General features: G+C 41.7%; 1 protein-coding gene across 1 annotated transcript in view; it reads left to right on the top strand.

The window, feature by feature from the left end:
• Nucleotides 1–1,488: 1,488 nt before the first annotated feature.
• Nucleotides 1,489–17,343, top strand: part of PKIA (cAMP-dependent protein kinase inhibitor alpha) — a 53,851-nt gene continuing 37,996 nt past the window's right edge. The window contains exon 1 of the mRNA XM_084279862.1: nt 1,489–1,639. The gene's annotated coding sequence lies outside the window, so the exon portion shown is untranslated. The remainder of the gene's footprint in view (nt 1,640–17,343) is intronic.

The raw sequence follows: 17,343 nt of genomic DNA, 5'->3' as shown, positions 1-17,343 counted from the left end.
AACCATAGGACTGCACAGGTACAGGCAACCAAATCAAAGACACTGGCACAGTTAAAAAGCCTCACCATGACCTTTATAAAAATAAACACAATTTACAAAAGGGAACTCAAGCTCAGAATTCCTCTATTTCATCTGAGCCAGACATCACAATCCTAACCTTAATGAGAGTCCTCTCCCCTTTTCTGCTTTCCTCTACCCCTACATGCAACCTTCCTATCTATACCTAGGCCACTGAAACAGCTCTTCTCCTGTTTCAGACCTCACCACCACAGAAAACATCAACATTTCCAACTTTGGTCTACTCCAAAACCTTGCTGAGGCATCACTTGGCTGCCCGGTCAACAGCGCAGGCACAGTGCCTTGGAAACACACCTGTGCTCGCAACATTCGTGTTTTCCTGGGAATCCATCCAGCAGGACTTTTCCTGACCAGACACAACCCTTCCTGCCTTGCTTGTGAGATACAAACAGCGTCCAGACTAAGACGGTTTGGCAAAGAGCGTATCTATGCGAACCAGTCCGCATGGTGTTATTTATGCAGCAACTTAGCCGTGCCTGTCCTGCAAACGGGATGGGTTCGTGGGACTGTAAATGTGACAGGAATCCAGCCGCCTTTATGAGCCTGCCAGTTACCCTGTACGTGCTCAGCCCGCTCTAAGTAACAAAAATAGACATGCTGCCTACTGGTGGGTCTTAAAAATATCAGAACGCCCTTGGTAAGGGAGAAGCGTGTCCTGGTGACCTTCAACACGGTGCCTTCGCTCTGCTCTCCCCTCCCAGGCAGCGCGAGAGTCACTGTCAACGAGACTCCCACCCTACAAACTGCCGCATTTCAGGGGTACAAGCTGCCCTGAGGCCCGGAGGGGAGGGGGTGAGCTGGGCGCCCACACACAAGCACGAGGGATTACAGCGGATTTTCGCACACACACACCAACACCCCCACACCCCTCTCCTGGGGAGAGGCTCTCCCTTAGCTCCGGCCTTGCAGCGCTGCGGGAGCCTGCCGACCCCGTTCCTCAACGCTTAACCCGGCACGACCGGGTTGGGCAGAGCGGCGAGGGAAGCCTCGGTGCTGGCGACTACACCGAGACCGCTGCCATCGGCCGTCGGGCGGGAAAGCCGAGCGCCCTACAGCCCGCTGCCGGGGACTCCTGAGAGGGGAAGGCTGGCGCGGGGCGGAGCGGCCCATCCTGCCGCCGTGCCCGGGGAGGGACCCCCGACCCGCAGCTGCACCGCCGAGAGACCGTCCCGCCCCTCGCAGCTTCCCCGGACAGGTGGTGCGTGTAGTACCGCCGGACTGCCGGACCCTTGGGTGAGGGTGGAGCCCCAGGGCCCCGCAAGGCTCGGGTGGCGGGGTGAAGGGGCCGTCTCTCCCTCCGCGGCGGGAGCGGAGTGCGGCGGCCCGGGGAGGGGGCGGGGAGGATGACTTCATGCCGCCGGAGCGCCGTGAATTTAGGAGCAGCAGCTGCCGGCGCCGCCGGCGGCGGGATGTGGGGGTGAAGTGACAGCGGGAGCTGCCACCGGCTGAGGGAGGGGCAGCGCCGGGTACCCCGCTCCACCGAGCCTAGGGGCTCTGGGCCGCCACCAGCAGCCGCTGCGGGAGGGAGGGAGGAAGATGCGCTGAGCCGGTCGCTGGAAAGGTGAGCGGGAGCTGCCGGCGGCGTGTGCGGGGGCGGGCGGCGAGCGCTGCGGCGCTGCCCGGCCGGGGAGCCGCGGCACTGCCGTTGCCGAGCCGCCTGCCTCGGCTCGCATTGCTGCCGGAGGCCCGCTGCGAGGGCGGGGAAGGCCCGGCCGGCGTCCCTGGGAACAGCCGCCGTGCTGCGTGCGTGCGGGAAGGGTCTGGAGCTGCGCTCGGGCATGTAGCTTCCTTCCCCTTCCTTCCCCTGTGGTTCCCTCCAAAAGCAGAAAGGCTGCCCTCTCGGAAGCGCCACGGCGTTGCGTTTTATCTTTTTATTGCCAGGATGTGCGGTGGCTCCGTGCCAGCCCCTCTGCTCAGCAGCCCGGGCTGCTTTCTTTGCCCTTGCCAGGAGGGACCCGCTCGCGCGGAAGGGGTGTTTTGTCTGCGGCGTGGCGCAGGACGGGCGCGAAAGCGGGAAGGACTGTGGGGCACTGCGACAGGTGCAGGACTGCGCGCCGGGCTCCCTCTCGCTCTCTCCAGTCCGGTGTGCGCCCCTCGAGGGATGGGGAAGACATCTTAGGGCAGAAGGGTTTCCGGGAGCAGAAGCAAAAAAAAAAAATAAAGGATGTCATCTCGTTGACGTTTCTGGATTTGGAAGTCGCTTCCCGGGAGCGCAGAAGAAGTTGGAGAACCAGCCCCTAAACCAAGATGGATTCTGTTGATGCTTTCAGGGACTTGTGTTTGCGGGTTTGGGGTTGTTTCCCTTTTTATCACCCAGCACAAGGTGTGCCGCAAACAAAACAGCCGCAAAATTCGAATGCCCTTGTTTGCTAAATGGAGGAGTCAGTGAGTTGCTCTTCCACCGTGTCGCGTTCAGAAGTGGAAGAACAGCAGGAGTGCGTGCACAACTGTATCTTGGCCACTGACACTGCGTGCTGTTTGCGGTACGTACGCAGCTCGTAACACTAGGTTGTGTGGTCTTTTGGAATTGAGGAGAAGGGGGAAATCTAGGTGGCGTATGCCTGTCTGATATGTTGGTGATTTTTCATTTAAGGTTGGTTTTTTTTTCCCTTTGTTCTGCTCTAAAAAAGGTTGCTGTGAAGCAGGCATGTCAATACAGGAGGCTCGGTTTGGCATGAGGAGGCAGGTCATTAGAGTGAGTGCTGTCTGCATGTAGCAATGGTTAATGGCTCTCTGTGGTTTAGTTTGGAGGCAAAAAACAATGATTGTGCCTCTGGGAAGAAAAGGTTAGGGCATTAATCTGTTCTTAATGAAAAGAGGAAGCAGGATATTGGAAGCTGAAGGTTATTTTATTGAATGTCTACTTGTGTGTTCATCTTAGATGATCCTGTCATCCTACGTGTGCGTAGAGCAGCTCGTGCGGCTGTAGGATACCCATAGTTGAAGCCTCTGGTCATGTGCTAGAGTGATAAAAGTAATGCTTAGGGAGGTAACAGGCAGTTGCTTGGTCAGTTGTCATTGCTTCTGGGAAGATGTCTAAATACATGCATTTGCCTTAGTACTGTTGTTGGGTATGCAGAATGCAAATGGTGGCCACAGAGCCAGGAAATGTGCCTAGAAGACAATTGAGGCTTCACAAGGCTGAAACAAAGAGTTACTGGTGAGTTGCAGTGTCGGAAATCAATTAAACAGACAAATCTTAGCTCTGATGAGCAGTCATTAGCTTTACCCCATATAAACCTGTACCTTTTAAGCACTCCATGTCATGTCCAGTGCCTGCACTTCAATTTAGAAAAAAATGTCATTCTACCAAACCTGTATCTGTCATCTACCAGACATTTACTTTGTTCTTGTAAAACATTTAAGCATCTGAGTTATGACATCTCTGCTGTGGGATTTTAGTGTTTTTCTTTTTTTCTTTCTGGAGGAAAAGTATGGCTGACTGTCTCAGCATTGCAATGCTGTAGTCATTTGCCAATTTCTCCTCTACCTTTGGCTCAAAAAAGAAACCATGTAGCTGAGTTCAGGTATTTCACCTATTTGTCCACCCATTTGATATAAAGTCAATTTCTTCACTGAATAGAGCATCACATAATGGTCTCCTATTCTGTTGTTGTAAATATATGGTAGTGTTAGTATGTATTAATGTTGTCACAAGTTTAGCACAGTAAATTTAGCTATTTGTGCTTCCTGGCGAACCTAAATAATGTTTCAGAAGACTGTTAGTTAACATGTTTTTTAAAAAATGCAGTATCAGGGATGAAGGAGTAGTTGATCAAGAGTCACACGTTGCTGTAGATGTGAACATACATCTGATTGGCTTGACAGTTTGAATTACTTTTGTTTTTATTTTACATGTGCTCCAAAGACAGACAGTATAATAACATAAAATGTAAATGTGCACCTATCCATAAAAAAAAGATGATATCTAATATCAGTGTGAATTTAATTCAGTGGTGTAACTGATGTAAATCCACTTCCTACAGACTTCTCGTCTAGAATTCCTTGTCCTCGTTCTGTTACAGTAACTTCTTTACCTCTGTCAAGCAAAGAAAAGCATCTTTTTTGTGGTTAATCTGGGGCAGCAGCCCTGCTGACTGGAAGAACAGCCTAGTTGGCCAGCTGGTTGATGCCAGACAGACTGGGTAGCAGCTGAGATTTAGCTGCTTTTTCCTCAGAGGGTCTGCTATTTTGGAGCTCTTCATCTGGGTTAGCTCTTCAAATTTGTAAGAGCTTAATTATCTTTGAGATTTCTAGGCCGCAGTCAGCCTTCGAACCAGCAGGTTCATTTGACCAAATTTACGAGTGGAGTCTAGATGGGTATGTTTGCATAAGGCTTGTTTCCTTAGGAGAGCAAACTGGAAAACCCAGTAACCTGAAATGCTCTTAAAGTTGCAGAGGTTTGATTTCAGTTGTAGTCCTTTCCAAGGGCTGAAATGAACAGTTCAGTAACATCTCTGTGATTATCACAGTGTTACAAGCTGATGTTTCCGGGTGCTATTGGAACTAACAATATAACCAGGTTCTAGACCAAGCATGTAACTTCTCCGTTGTGTTGTTACCAGGCTTTGAGTGGGACTGTTTTTCCAAAATTAAGAATTCCCTAACGGAAGACTTGAGCAGGGTGTGAGTGGACAGATACTACACAGTGAATTTAAGACTATGAACTTCAGTAGATGCAAAAAATGTAGAGTATTTTACCAGCAGTACCAGTTTTTCTTCTGAAGAGCAAACATATCAACATACTCCAAATGCATGCCCTCTGCGGCCAGTAGCTAACGTTTCTAGGTGAGAAGAAATTTTCATCTTGACAAATGCCAGGGATAAAATTAAACATTACGCAAATGAATTTAATGCTGGACTCTTTAAGTATTGTCAATAGCAGATCTCTTTGTGAGTGGCCAGTCAACTGCAAAGGTAGCAATTGTTAAAGAGAACTAAGAGTTTTATCCATTTATAATATATTATTATTATTATATTATTGGGGGGAACAAGACAGGCATTAAGTATCTTTTTCATCTTGAATTCAACCAAATTGAGTAAGTCAGTATTTCACAGCCCTGGTAATGAGCCCCTGAATTTGACATCTGAAATGCGGGGATAAAAGTGCGTCTTGAAAACCAAGTGAATTCAAGACTTCCTCTGGAAGGTGACTGTATGTGAAGGCATCACAAGTGTGAATCCATTTATACGTATTAGTTTCATGATGCATTGAGAGACTAGTTTCAGGAAAGTCTTCATATTGTATACTCTTACAAAAATACTCTATTAAAACAACATTATAGAAGAAAGGATCTGATTGCAAAGAACTGTATGCTTTCACTATACATATACACCTGTCTTTAAACATATCAGAGGAGAAAGTAACGTAAAATGGACTATCTTGTAGTAGAGTTGCTGCAACTGTCCCAGCCCGATGCCAGGCCAAGTAATTTCTTTTTCTTCATTTAATTCTTACAACAGCACCAATAAGATAAGATAGTGGGTTTTGTCCTCCCTAACATACTGAAGATACGCACTTCATTTCTGAGCTGCTCACACTTCTGTGGTCACAAAATGATTCCAAGATATCTTTTCTTTCTACCCTGGGTGAACCAAGTATAAAACATGAACTTAGAAGAAGAGCTGCAGCGGAAAAATTTTTGTGTCAGCCAGGGTGTAGTTCGGTCTAGTAGAATTTGTTTTGTTTTCCAACCCAAATTAAAAGGAATTTTAAAATTGGCTATATTGCTGTTCCATTGGCTTTATGGCACTCATGGGCAATTTAACCTGACCCATGTTCAGAAGTACTTTAAAGCAACTGGCCTGTCTTTGCACAGTTATGCACCCGTTTCTGCACTTATGCCCCAGTGATTCATCAGATGTGATAGGCAAATAGGTCTAACTCCACACACAATTACACTTCTCTGACTTTTTTGTCACATCTTTGTTCTAACAACTATTCCAAATGACCCAAAGTTATATCAAAGTTATCTTGGCAGCTGTTTGCTTGCCTGAAAAATGTGCTGCAGCTTTAGGGAGACCATGTGCATCTTAATATATCTATATAATTTTATATATTATATAATACATATATATTTGCTAACTATTCACTCATTTGCCTTCTGCCTCCCACAGAATTTCTACTTACACATATGGTGAGCACATAACTGTGGTGAAACGATCTCACCACCTGTTGTTTTAAAATAGCACAGATGCTTATTAATGGCCCTTCCATGATGCTGTTTATAGCACACGTTAAACCTCACTTAAAATACTGTGGATCATATTGGCAAAGGATATTATTACTTCAGCAGCAGCCTTAAATTGGTTCCTGTTCAGCATCTCTACTTGTTGGTTGGTTTTAGGTAGGAGAGAGGTAAACTTCATAGGAGAGTCAAAGCTACGGTGCTTAATGAGAAAGCTGTCATTTCATCCTGCACAAGGTGTTCTGTGAAAATGATTGCTTCTGTTTGGATAGCAGATCAAGCTGAAGAACTGCAGAAAGCATGAGTGCACAGATTCTCTGCACTGAGGAGTCTTGAGCTCATTTCACTCCTTCAGGGGAAGGCTCAAAAGCAGAGTTTTCACGCTTCAAAGCAAGGGGAAACAAATAATAGCAGAACATGCGCCTTGATCAAGAGTGCCTTCTAATTTGATATTTATTTTTTCATGGAAATGTCAGTTCAGAAGTGACTAAACTAAATTTAGGTAAACGAATATTCCAACAATTCCCTGTTTTCATGGTTCAGTCTGAGTGACTTGACTTTTCAACTTTTGCTTTCAAAAAATCTCTAGAGTTCTGCCCAGTATTTCTAATCCATAACTCTCTAGAACTATCTTTTTTTTGTTTTCTTTATTTTTCTCCCTAATCTGGTCAAAGCAAAAATTAAAAATATGTTTCTGGTTTGAAATCATCTATCCACAAGTAGGTCAAGAAACGCTCTTGATGTTAAGCGGCAGTTCACCACCATTCTCACTTGACTGAAATATAAATTTAAAAGGACAATCAGGATAAATAGACTCTGTTACTTTCAAAATTCCCAAGGTGCTTGTTTGGGGCACAGAAGGTTCCTGTTATCTTTATGTGTTGCCACAGAATTCCAAGAAAACGCTACTATAACACTGCAAAACTATATAACAAAAAAAGGAGTGAAAGATATGTTTTATTCAAGGTTAGCAAGAGCAGTTAGGAACTATTAGGGTGAGTGTCTGTTTTGTGTGGTTCTTTTTTTAAATGAAATGCGTATAGGGACTTTTTTTTTCCCCTGCTGTGCATGACAGCTTACATTAGCTGGCTAGTAAATTAAAAATTAGCTGTTCACACTAGAACGTTGACTGTCAGATGCCTGTTCAAACTGTTTAGGATGGACAGAAACCTCTTCTTATTCAGAAAAGCTGTCGGCATATCATTATAAATGTAGTCTGTAAGAATATAAATCTGCTATTGAAAGAAGACCGCTGGCAAAATTCCAGTAAAGGATGCTTAGAGAATTAATAATCATCTTTTGATAGGGTTTCCAGTGCACAGCATTGATGACAAGTTCCGCGGGCATGAAGTGATGCTTGCACTGCGTTTAATCGCAGGGGGCATCGTGTCCTGACTGTTTGGCTGATCTGATTTCCATGCGCAGCCCCCACAGTATCCTTCAGCAATTCTATGACTCAGTGCAGGTGGAGCATACAGAAGTCAGTCTTTTTGTTTTGCCTTAAAATCTGTTGTCTAATGATTTAATTGGGGGCCTTTTCAATTGACATGATGTGAGATATGTAAACAATTGTTTCCTTTTCGGTTTCTCACCAGTCGTGATTTCACACATCTATCGCATTCCCCTTTTCTTCAAGAACAGAGTTGTCTTGGTCTATTTATTCTTTCCATATGTATCAACTGTGCTCCGTATCTAATCCATTCTTCTCAGTTTTCATATACTTCCTGAATGCTTATTTCTGATGTGCAATGGTCAGAACTTAGGAACTCAGTTTAGTAGGGTGGTAACTTGTATTTCTGTTCCATTCCTTTCCCAATATTTTTACTATGCACATTTTTTCCAGATACTAATGACATGTTTCATTTGGGCTGATCTCTTTTGTCCTTTTTAGGTTTGTTTTCATTGCAGAATCAGTACAGTAGTGTGTTTGTATGACTGGAAGGAACTGGTGCCATTAGGAGGAGACATAAAAGTTGATAGCTGGCTATCAAAATCGCCAATTTCAAATGTAAGAAAGAACAAAACTGTACTGCGTAGCCTTATAGAGCAAGAGAGATTCAGTCATGAACCCTTTGTTTTGTATTACTCTTGTTTTAAAACAGTGGCATGATGACGGCTTTACTGATTTGGGCTACTGTTTCTGAGCTCAGATACAGCAAGCAGAAAATAGGAGAGAATGGGATTTGTTAATGCCTGTAAGAATTGAAGCATGTGAAAAAAAAACAGACTTTAAAAGGCAGGCATAATGTAAAACTCTTTATTTAAAAAAAAAAAAAAACAAAAAAACCCCAAACCATCAAAACAGCTAAACCAGAGCCAGACCGCTGCATTTTTAAGTAACTGTTATTTGTAAGGTCTCATAGAGTCAGAGCATGAGAAGAGATGTGAATGGGGTATATACATTGAGGTGCTCGGGCACATCCAGGGAAGGGCAGCGAGGCTGGTGAGGGGACTGGAAAACAAATGTTATGAGGAGCAGCTGAGGGAACTGGGGCTGTTTAGCTTGGACAAGAGGCAGCTCAAGGAGTATCTAATAACTCTCTACAACTCCCCAAAGGGAACTTGTGGAGAGATGGGGACTGACCCTTTTCTCCCTAGTGACAAGCAACAGGACAAGAGTAAATGGTGTCAAGTTGCTTCTGGGGAGATTTAGATTGGATGTGAGGAAAAATTTCTTCACAGAGGGGGTTGTTAGGCATTGGAACAGGCCGCCCAGGGTGGTGGTAGAGTTGCCGTCCCTGGAGGTCTTTAAAAGATGGGTAGATGTGGTGCTGAGGGACATGGTTTAATGGTGGTTTTGGCAACACAGGGTGAAGGTTGGACTTGTTCTGAAAGGTCTCCTCCAACTGAGAAAATTCTATCATTCTGTGATTCTGTACACAAATATAGAAGCTGTATGACTTGAGAGAGACATAGAAATTCATTACAGCATGCCTTAAAAGCCTATGGAAACCATGTTTTCTTTCAGTGAGGTAAGCCCATCTTATCATATACTTGTTTATATACAGGCTACTGATGTTTACATTCAGCTCTTAGACAAAACACAAAACCTTTTCCAATCAGAGTATTTATCCTGAATGGGGAGTCCTCTAAGTTATCCAGAATAGCTAGAGGCCTTGTTAAACACTTTCTTTTTAATGTGTTCATTTGCCTGCAAGGCAGTCAGGTGTTGATCTACTGAATGGCTGCTATGCTATTATAAGGTAGCAAAGAATTGTATAATGTCATTGTCATTCACTCTGAGTGACAATGTGCAAAAATAATACCACTACAGCTGTGTGTAATTTTTCTTTGTATAACTCATGCAGTACAACCAGAGCCTGACTGGGGCAATATCAATGTTATCTTGAATTTTACAAAAGCAAACCCACTGATAAATGGTGACATAAAGAAAAAAAAAAAAGAAGCTAAGCCTTCACACGTCCCCCCTCACCTACACATGCACAGAGCATCTCCAGAACAAATAAAGTCTGAATGGGTATTTATAGAAGATTAAAATGATAGCCATGCACCTGGAGGAACACCAATGCTGTATAATAAATTTAAGCATGCAATATCACTTTCTTACTGACACGTTAGTATTTATTATATGTTCATTTAACAATAAGCTTTCAATACATAGAAAGCTAATAATTGGGAATTGTTTCATTAACACGCAAGGAAGGAGTTACATGAAGATACTTTATATGGTCTGGTGCATTAGCTACTTGTCACTCTTGAAGAAGGTACTTTTAAACTGTACACTCTGTGCATGTATGCAATTGTTGTACAGACCAAAGAGCAAGAAGCAGCATTTCTGATTATCTTTTCTTAAGATACGAGGGAAATGTATTATTGATGTAGCAGCTTTCAACATGGAAGAACTCAAAAAACACTTTACAGCACTTCCATTTTCACTGACAGCATTTGCAAGGAAGGCATGAGAGCTGTTATTTAAACATTGTTTTCCTGCAGTTGTATAGCTGATAAGACTGCAGATCAGGGAGTTATTTATAGAATCACCTGAGTTGGAAGAGACCCTTTAGATTGAGTCCAACCATAGCCTAACCTTGACTAGACCACCTCCAGATCATGTCCTTAAGGACTTCATCTACACACGAGAAAAGTTTTTGAGTTTATAGTTGTGTCTCTTGGTGGCACAGTATGTTATAGAATCATAGAATGTGTACAGTTGGAAGGGACATTTAGAGGTCATCTAGTCCAACCCCACTGCAGTAAGCAGGGACATCTTCACTAGATCAGGTTGCTCAGAGCCCCGTCAAGCCTGATCTTGAATATCTCCAGGGATGAGGTCTCCCCTACATCTCTGGGCAACCTGTTCCAGTGATCCACCACCCTCATATTGAATATTTTCCTAATATCCAACCTAAATCTCCCCTTTTTGAGTTTAAAACCATTACCCCTTACCCTATTGCTGTTTACCCCTCATGAACAGTCCCTCCCCAGCTTTCTTGCACTTTTAGGTACTGGAAGGCCACTATAAGATCCCCCTGAAGCCTTCTCTTCTCCAAGCTGAACAAGCCCAACTCTGTCAGCCTGTCTTCATATTAGATGTGCTCCAGCCCTTTGATCATTTTTGTGGCCCATTGTTATAAATATGTGTTTTTAACTACTCTCTCATAAGTTTATTTGGAAACTATCAGATTGCATATCTTAATTGCATATGATTGCTCTAAGAAAACTAGAAGGCAGAGTTCTAGAAAGAAGGAAGTTTTAGCAGTGTTCTGGGGTCAGCAGCCAAATGACTGCCTGTCTTCCTGTGGTGGTACGTTGCATCAGTTCCCTACTGCAGTGGGAGGAAAAAGCACTAAAAAAAACATTGCGGGTTTTCCCTACTTTCCAGGCTGTGTGATCTGAGCCAGTTACTGAACGTCAGGTGCTCTTTGAGCCTTAGGCAGTGCCTGAACATCTCATTTTGGTGTCTGTGCATGCTTTTGGCATGTCATTTCTATCCGGCTCCTCGTGAGAGGAGAGGAGCAGTTGCCTGTGTCTCTGTACTTAGTGGTGATTCATCGTACTCCCCTCTCAGGGCTGCTCTTCAGCATCTGCTTTCATAATCATATTCTTCTACGAATTCTGGTGACGCTGTGGGTTTTTTTGAGGGTTTTTCGTTTGCGTGGAACAGGTATCAGCAGGACCAGTGGCAGTCTTTGCTTTAAGTGAAGCAGTGTCTGTGAAAGCTGCTGAGCACTAGAACTCATATAGGACTTTTAAACTGTTCCCAGGATTTGGGTGCTTTTTTTCTTCTTGTGTCAACTTGTTCTTCCAAACAAGTCCAAAACTTGGTCTGGGAATTTGTGTGGGTTAGATGCCATTTCCCAGTAGGTAATTTAAATGTTGTTTAGAAAATGAATTATATTAGAAGCCTGTTAGTTTACCTGACTTTCCCTTGATGTGGTTGCTGTTGAGGTAGGCCAGATTTTCAGCTAATTTGTCTGACTTTTCTCTGTTCAAACTGATTAGAACAGTGGAAGCTTTCTATGCCTTCTGTGATTTTATTTTTTATTTTTTTTTCAACTGATGTTCTCTCTGTGGCACTTTCCTTGAGCACTTAATCATATCTGCTGTTTGTTCTGTTGAAGAAATTTCAACTCCCACCCTCCTTTCTGAAGTATTCCTCTTCTGCTCAGGGAGCAGTAATTCCAGTGAAGCGGTCTAATTTATCTGTTCTCTGAGTATATTTGAAGGCCTTGTCAAGGAAGGCAGATACAGAGAAATAATTTGGAGTATCATGCCTTTTGTTGTGACAGATGTAGAGGCTTTCAATAGTTTTACTCTCTACGTGTGTTTATATTGTTTTGAAAGCACGAGGTGAAATTCCAAGAGAAGTCATACTTTAGCACCTCAATTTTGTTGATTCTTCCTATGTAGTGGTAATTTATTAAAGTAATTAACATTTTAATAACAGTGGCCAAAATACTAGGCTTTTGTTTTCATCAAGGGTTGTATCCCTTAAGAGACTCTTGCGTGAGTAAGGACATAGATGTGGACGGTTTGGAAAGGGTAAAATAAATAGGACTTACCTGTCACTAGAAGACTGGGAGGTGGAGGTAGTGAGGGTCTTTCTGGGTAAGTCAAATATAGGACTTAAAAACTTTGTATTTCTATATGCATGTTAATGTTGATAGGTCAGTTGTTTGTCCAGTGGCTGAATTTTTCCTTCCCCTTCCACACAAAGTGCTTTCTCTGTGGAATTAATGTGTGTGAGACCAATGTGAGGAAAGAAGTAGTTCCTTTTACAAAGCAAATGTTGAATAATCAGAAGTAAAGGCAGCTGTGATCTCTACTTCAAATGTTTCTTCCCTTCTTTCTTTTCTGCTTGTGTGTGTATTTGTAGTGAGGTGCTTCTATCTTACAGTTCTAGCATAAGGACTTCTTATGAACTAAGGAACAAAGGCATCTGTGTTGGGTTTTTTTGTTTTGGTTTGTTTTTCTTTTAGGTTCCTACTTCTCTCTAGCTAGGCAGCTCATGTAAAGCTACAATCTTAAACTTGGCAGGGAGGCAGTTTATATTCAACCCAGCTGATGTATCACTAAATGAAAAAGCATTCAGGGAAGCATGAAAAGATTCACGAGGATTAAATAGCAAAGCATGAGGGTTTATTCCATGCAGGAGCAGCCTTTGAAAGTTAAAATTAAGTCAAAGTAATAGGCATTAATTGTGGGAAGTTAACATATAAAATGGGACTCAGTAGAGGAGATTCTTCAAATCCTTTCAGCTACTGAAAGTATTGAATCAGAGGTCTTCAGTTTACAAGTGATCAAGTATAAAGAGAGATAGAAAAGAAGCCTATTAAGAATAGAGTAAGGAAAAAATTCTTGAAGTAGCTGTTATGGACCTCTCCATAATCAGCTGTCTGTGAAAAGTGTCTCTTCTACCCTTGAGTGTGGTTTTAGACAGATTTGATTAGAATTATTGGTTATTTAAGGTGGTGTGGGTAACGTATGAGAGTGACACATAGATGAAGTCAGTATCCAGGTGTTTCTATAAATAAAGATTGCATGCAAGGCCTTGCTGAATACTGGCTTGTCTGTTAACTGACAGGGCTAACTATTCACAAGTTGAATTCAAGTCTACTCCCTTCAAGTGCTTTATTTTCTGAACATAACCATTAGAACATAGATCACTTTCTCTTTACATCTCTCCTTCCCTATTTATGGACTGCTTCAAGAGCTTTGCATAGATCTTAATGAAAATACATTCTGGCTTTTGTAGTCATTTGCTTGGTTTCACCTGTGAAATCTGCACACAACTATACCTGACAATAACCAGTTACTCCTGAAGGATCCTTTGTCATCCTCTGAAAATTCTTCTGTCTCTGTACATGAGAGGAATAAGCCAAGACTGGCATAAGCTCTAAAATGCCAAGCTGAGTGCCTCACCATCTGCACTTGGATCATCCACAGCACACCTACTTGGACTGTGCAGAAGTACATGTCCTTTCCATGGAAACTGGAATGGTGAGGAAGAGAATGGGAAAGTCTAGGTCTCATCCCGACATTTAATCATGACAAGTATGCAAAGTGCTCATGAAACATGCAACTAATATAACCGGGATCTCTCTTTTTTTTGGTTTGACTGGCATGGTTTTTTCTGCTTTTTTGTGTTTTTTGTCATCTCAGAATGACAGAAGCTACTCTATTACCTGCACTGAGCAATACTCCAGTTCTTTAATTTGCTGGAGCAGCTCCAGCAGTCTATCAGACATTATGGCGTAGCCCTAGCCTCCTGAGGAAGATACCTGTTTTGGCAAGTAATTTCTGTTTCCACAATTGCTTAGAAACAGGATATCCTTGGTGCTTTCTCATCTCTGAAGTAGAAGGAAAAGTACATATTTATACATGTGAGGCTTGTCTCAACATGCAGATGTTCTACCAGGTGCTTTGAGGGAGCTAAACCAGCTTTACTTCAAATAATCCGTTTCAGAAAATAAGTAGTTTACCAACTTGCCATCTGCAGTTGACACTATTTGAAGTGCCTTTCTGACAAGATACTTGATGAAAATGAAATACTTTTGACTCCTTCCTCAAGCATCCTAGGAGAAGACATAGACAAGAAAGCATTTTTATCTCCAAGGGAGACTTTTCTACAAGCCTTTGAAGAAGTCCGTTTATTTCTGTGGAACTTCTGTGGCATCCTTCTCATCTTCTGATGACATCTGTGAACAATTTGCTAGTCTGTTTCTGTTGCTGTGTTTATATTGGGTACAACTCACTCAAGAACATAACCAAAAGCAACTAACATTGCCACCCAAATTTAAATTAAACTATTCACCATTCCTTCTACATGCTCCTGTATTCGTCATTCAAACAGTTTTGGAATAGCAAGAAAATTACATCACTCAAAAGAAAGATATGATATTATCTTTTATGAAAAAGGTTAATATAATGACATAGTTAACAAGGTCCATTTATCTGATATGAATTCTAGGCAAAACAGTAGAAAAAGGGATAACCTTTTCACTTATACCTTTGAAGGGCAGAATTATATGTAATGCAAATCAGTGGTGGTTAATGAAGAAAAAGATCCTGTCAAAGAGGCCCTGACGTACTAGCTTAATATATTTTGGATGTTACAAGTTTGTTTAAAGGAAATATAATTAATCATGTATTTTACTCAGTCAATACTGAAGTCAACTCTGTTTCATGTCTGCCAACTCAGACACCTTTTGTATATTACCTGCCAGGTTTGCTAATTAGTTCCAGATGCCAGGCAACATGGTGGTAGAAAGTTACAGCAGAACATAGGATGATGTATTAAGTTCACACCTATGTCTTACCCACTGGAACTTTTTTATACCTGTCCTATGGGTGTAATGAATGTCTTCCCAACAAGTTCACGGTGGTGTTTTGATCAGTACCAGCCCAGACTGTAAGCTGCTGTTTCTGGGTTCACTGTGAAAAGATTTCTAAATGATAGAGCAGCTACAAGAGAAAATACTGCTTAGAAAATACTGACAAGAATCTCTACCTGATGATGAGTATCTGGTTTTACCTTTCTTACTTGGTCTCTGCAGTTGTCAGCAATATCTGTGGGTGTTTCCTTATCTTTCTTTCTCCTCCCTGACCTCCTTCTGCCCCCCACCCCAAAAAAAATTTTTAAAAAGGCAAGGAGGAAGTTTTTCCTACAGTATAAAAAATTCATGCAGCCTCCCTATTTTACTGATGGAAAAATTGTTTTCCTATAGATAACTGACACATAAACATTCAATCTTTCTCTTAAAACCTTGAAACCAAAGAAATGCAAATTAACTTTACTTGTTCAAAAGTGTTAGTAGTCGGGAATGTTGTTTCAATATAGCAATTTTGTCAACGGTACCCTAAAATACCTTTTCATAAAGCTTGCTAAGCATGTTCAACAAATTCAAAGATGGCACAGAGAGAACTAACAGTTCTCCCAGGCCATCTTAAGAACCTGTATTGCAAGTAGGGGGGTTTTTTGGCTGTTTTTAAATAATACATCTGTATCCATGTTCATTGCAACTTTATGTATTACAGCCAGCAAAATTATTGAAACGATCACTTTCTTGATGGAAAACTATGAAACTGTAGAAACACTGAAACTGGGTATTTCTGTTTCTTTCCATATGACTCATCACTTTGCCTCATTTAAATGTTTTACACCTCATTAATTCCTTCTGATTACAGTGTGTGTCTTGGTTCTTTCTACTTTGTACTGGACAATATGAACTTTGTTTTATGTCTTTTTGCATTTTGAACTTTGGTACAGACTGTTCTTAATTATAGCTTCTTGTTTCATCTACAACAGGGTAATATTCTTCCAGGCATTAGCATTTTGCCTAAAAAACAAGAGACAGGGTTTAATGTCACATTATCTTCCCTACTTCTCTTGTGGTGGACCTTACAAAGAATTGGCTGCTGTGAAAACAGAAGACTGCCAGCTGTGCTGTATGCATGTTATCTAGTAACATGAAGAGAACCTCTTGTGTAAGTTGCACTCAGAATGATGCTGGCTGGGTCTTTCAAATTAATTATTGAAAACATCATGAGAAATGCAAGATGAAGAAATGCAAAAAAATAAAAAGTCACTGATAACAGTAAGATCCTTTGAGGAGTCTCTGAGAAGCAGTTTTTAAAAACATAAAACAACAAAAAAACCCATTAATTTATAAAGTACTTTTTTTTTAGTGCTGTGGCCATATGAGAGTTGTTTTTGTAGAATCCTTTGTCTTCAGTTTCTAGCCGTTCCAGCTCACTCTGTTCTTATACCCCTCCCCTTTGTCCTTTGAGAGAAAACAAAAAGAGAGATGAAGGTCAGCTCTGTGCTCTGGACAAGTGATTGCTTCATCTTACACACCTATTGCTTTTTTCCTAGCTTCTTCTAGAAATTCATAGTTAAAAATCAAACTCACTTAAAGGCTTTTAAAGTTCCTAATTGCAGTATACTAATGAGGAAACCTCACCGCAAAAAAGGATCATCTTGTATTTTTTTCCAGATGATAACAGATGAAACTTCTTACTACTCTTTAAATTTTGCTGCTTACTATTTTTTATTTTACTACTTCAAAAACTGATTTTAAAACATCTTAATGTTATTCCAGTGCCTTCTTGCCCTGCGTATTCCCACGTCTTTCTCTCTCTGCCAGTTTATAATGGAGATCATTGGTGTGTCTTGTGTAGCATGCTTCCCAGTTTGTACATGTAACAATTTTATTGTATCTAATAAAGTAGAATAATATTAGTGGCAAAATACATAGCTGTGTTTCTCTTTCAACTGTCACCAAGCTCAAGGCCAACTAATGTGTGTTCTTGCAAATTTAGAAGTTAAATATGCAAATCTTCATTTTCTCTTGAGAAATTAAATATTTTTGACTATATGGGTAGTATCTGATGAGAATTGAACCAGTGAAAATTCTCCAGTAAAGTTAATTAAAGCTAGTACCCTGAGAACGCTTTGCATTAATTTTGTATCAGATTATATTTCTACTTTCTGCAACCTTAATTAATCAAATCTTAATGGCTACTCAATCTGTAGCACTGTTTTAGGCTTAAAAAATATCAAGGGACACGTTCCTAATTGAATATTCGGATCTGGGGAGGGGAGTAGATATTGGTC

Source organism: Gallinula chloropus, assembly GCF_964237585.1.
Source record: "Gallinula chloropus genome assembly, chromosome: 2".
Classification (NCBI taxonomy): domain Eukaryota; kingdom Metazoa; phylum Chordata; class Aves; order Gruiformes; family Rallidae; genus Gallinula; species Gallinula chloropus.
Note: the sequence above shows the minus strand (reverse complement) of the source record. Positions and strands in the feature narration are given on the sequence as shown.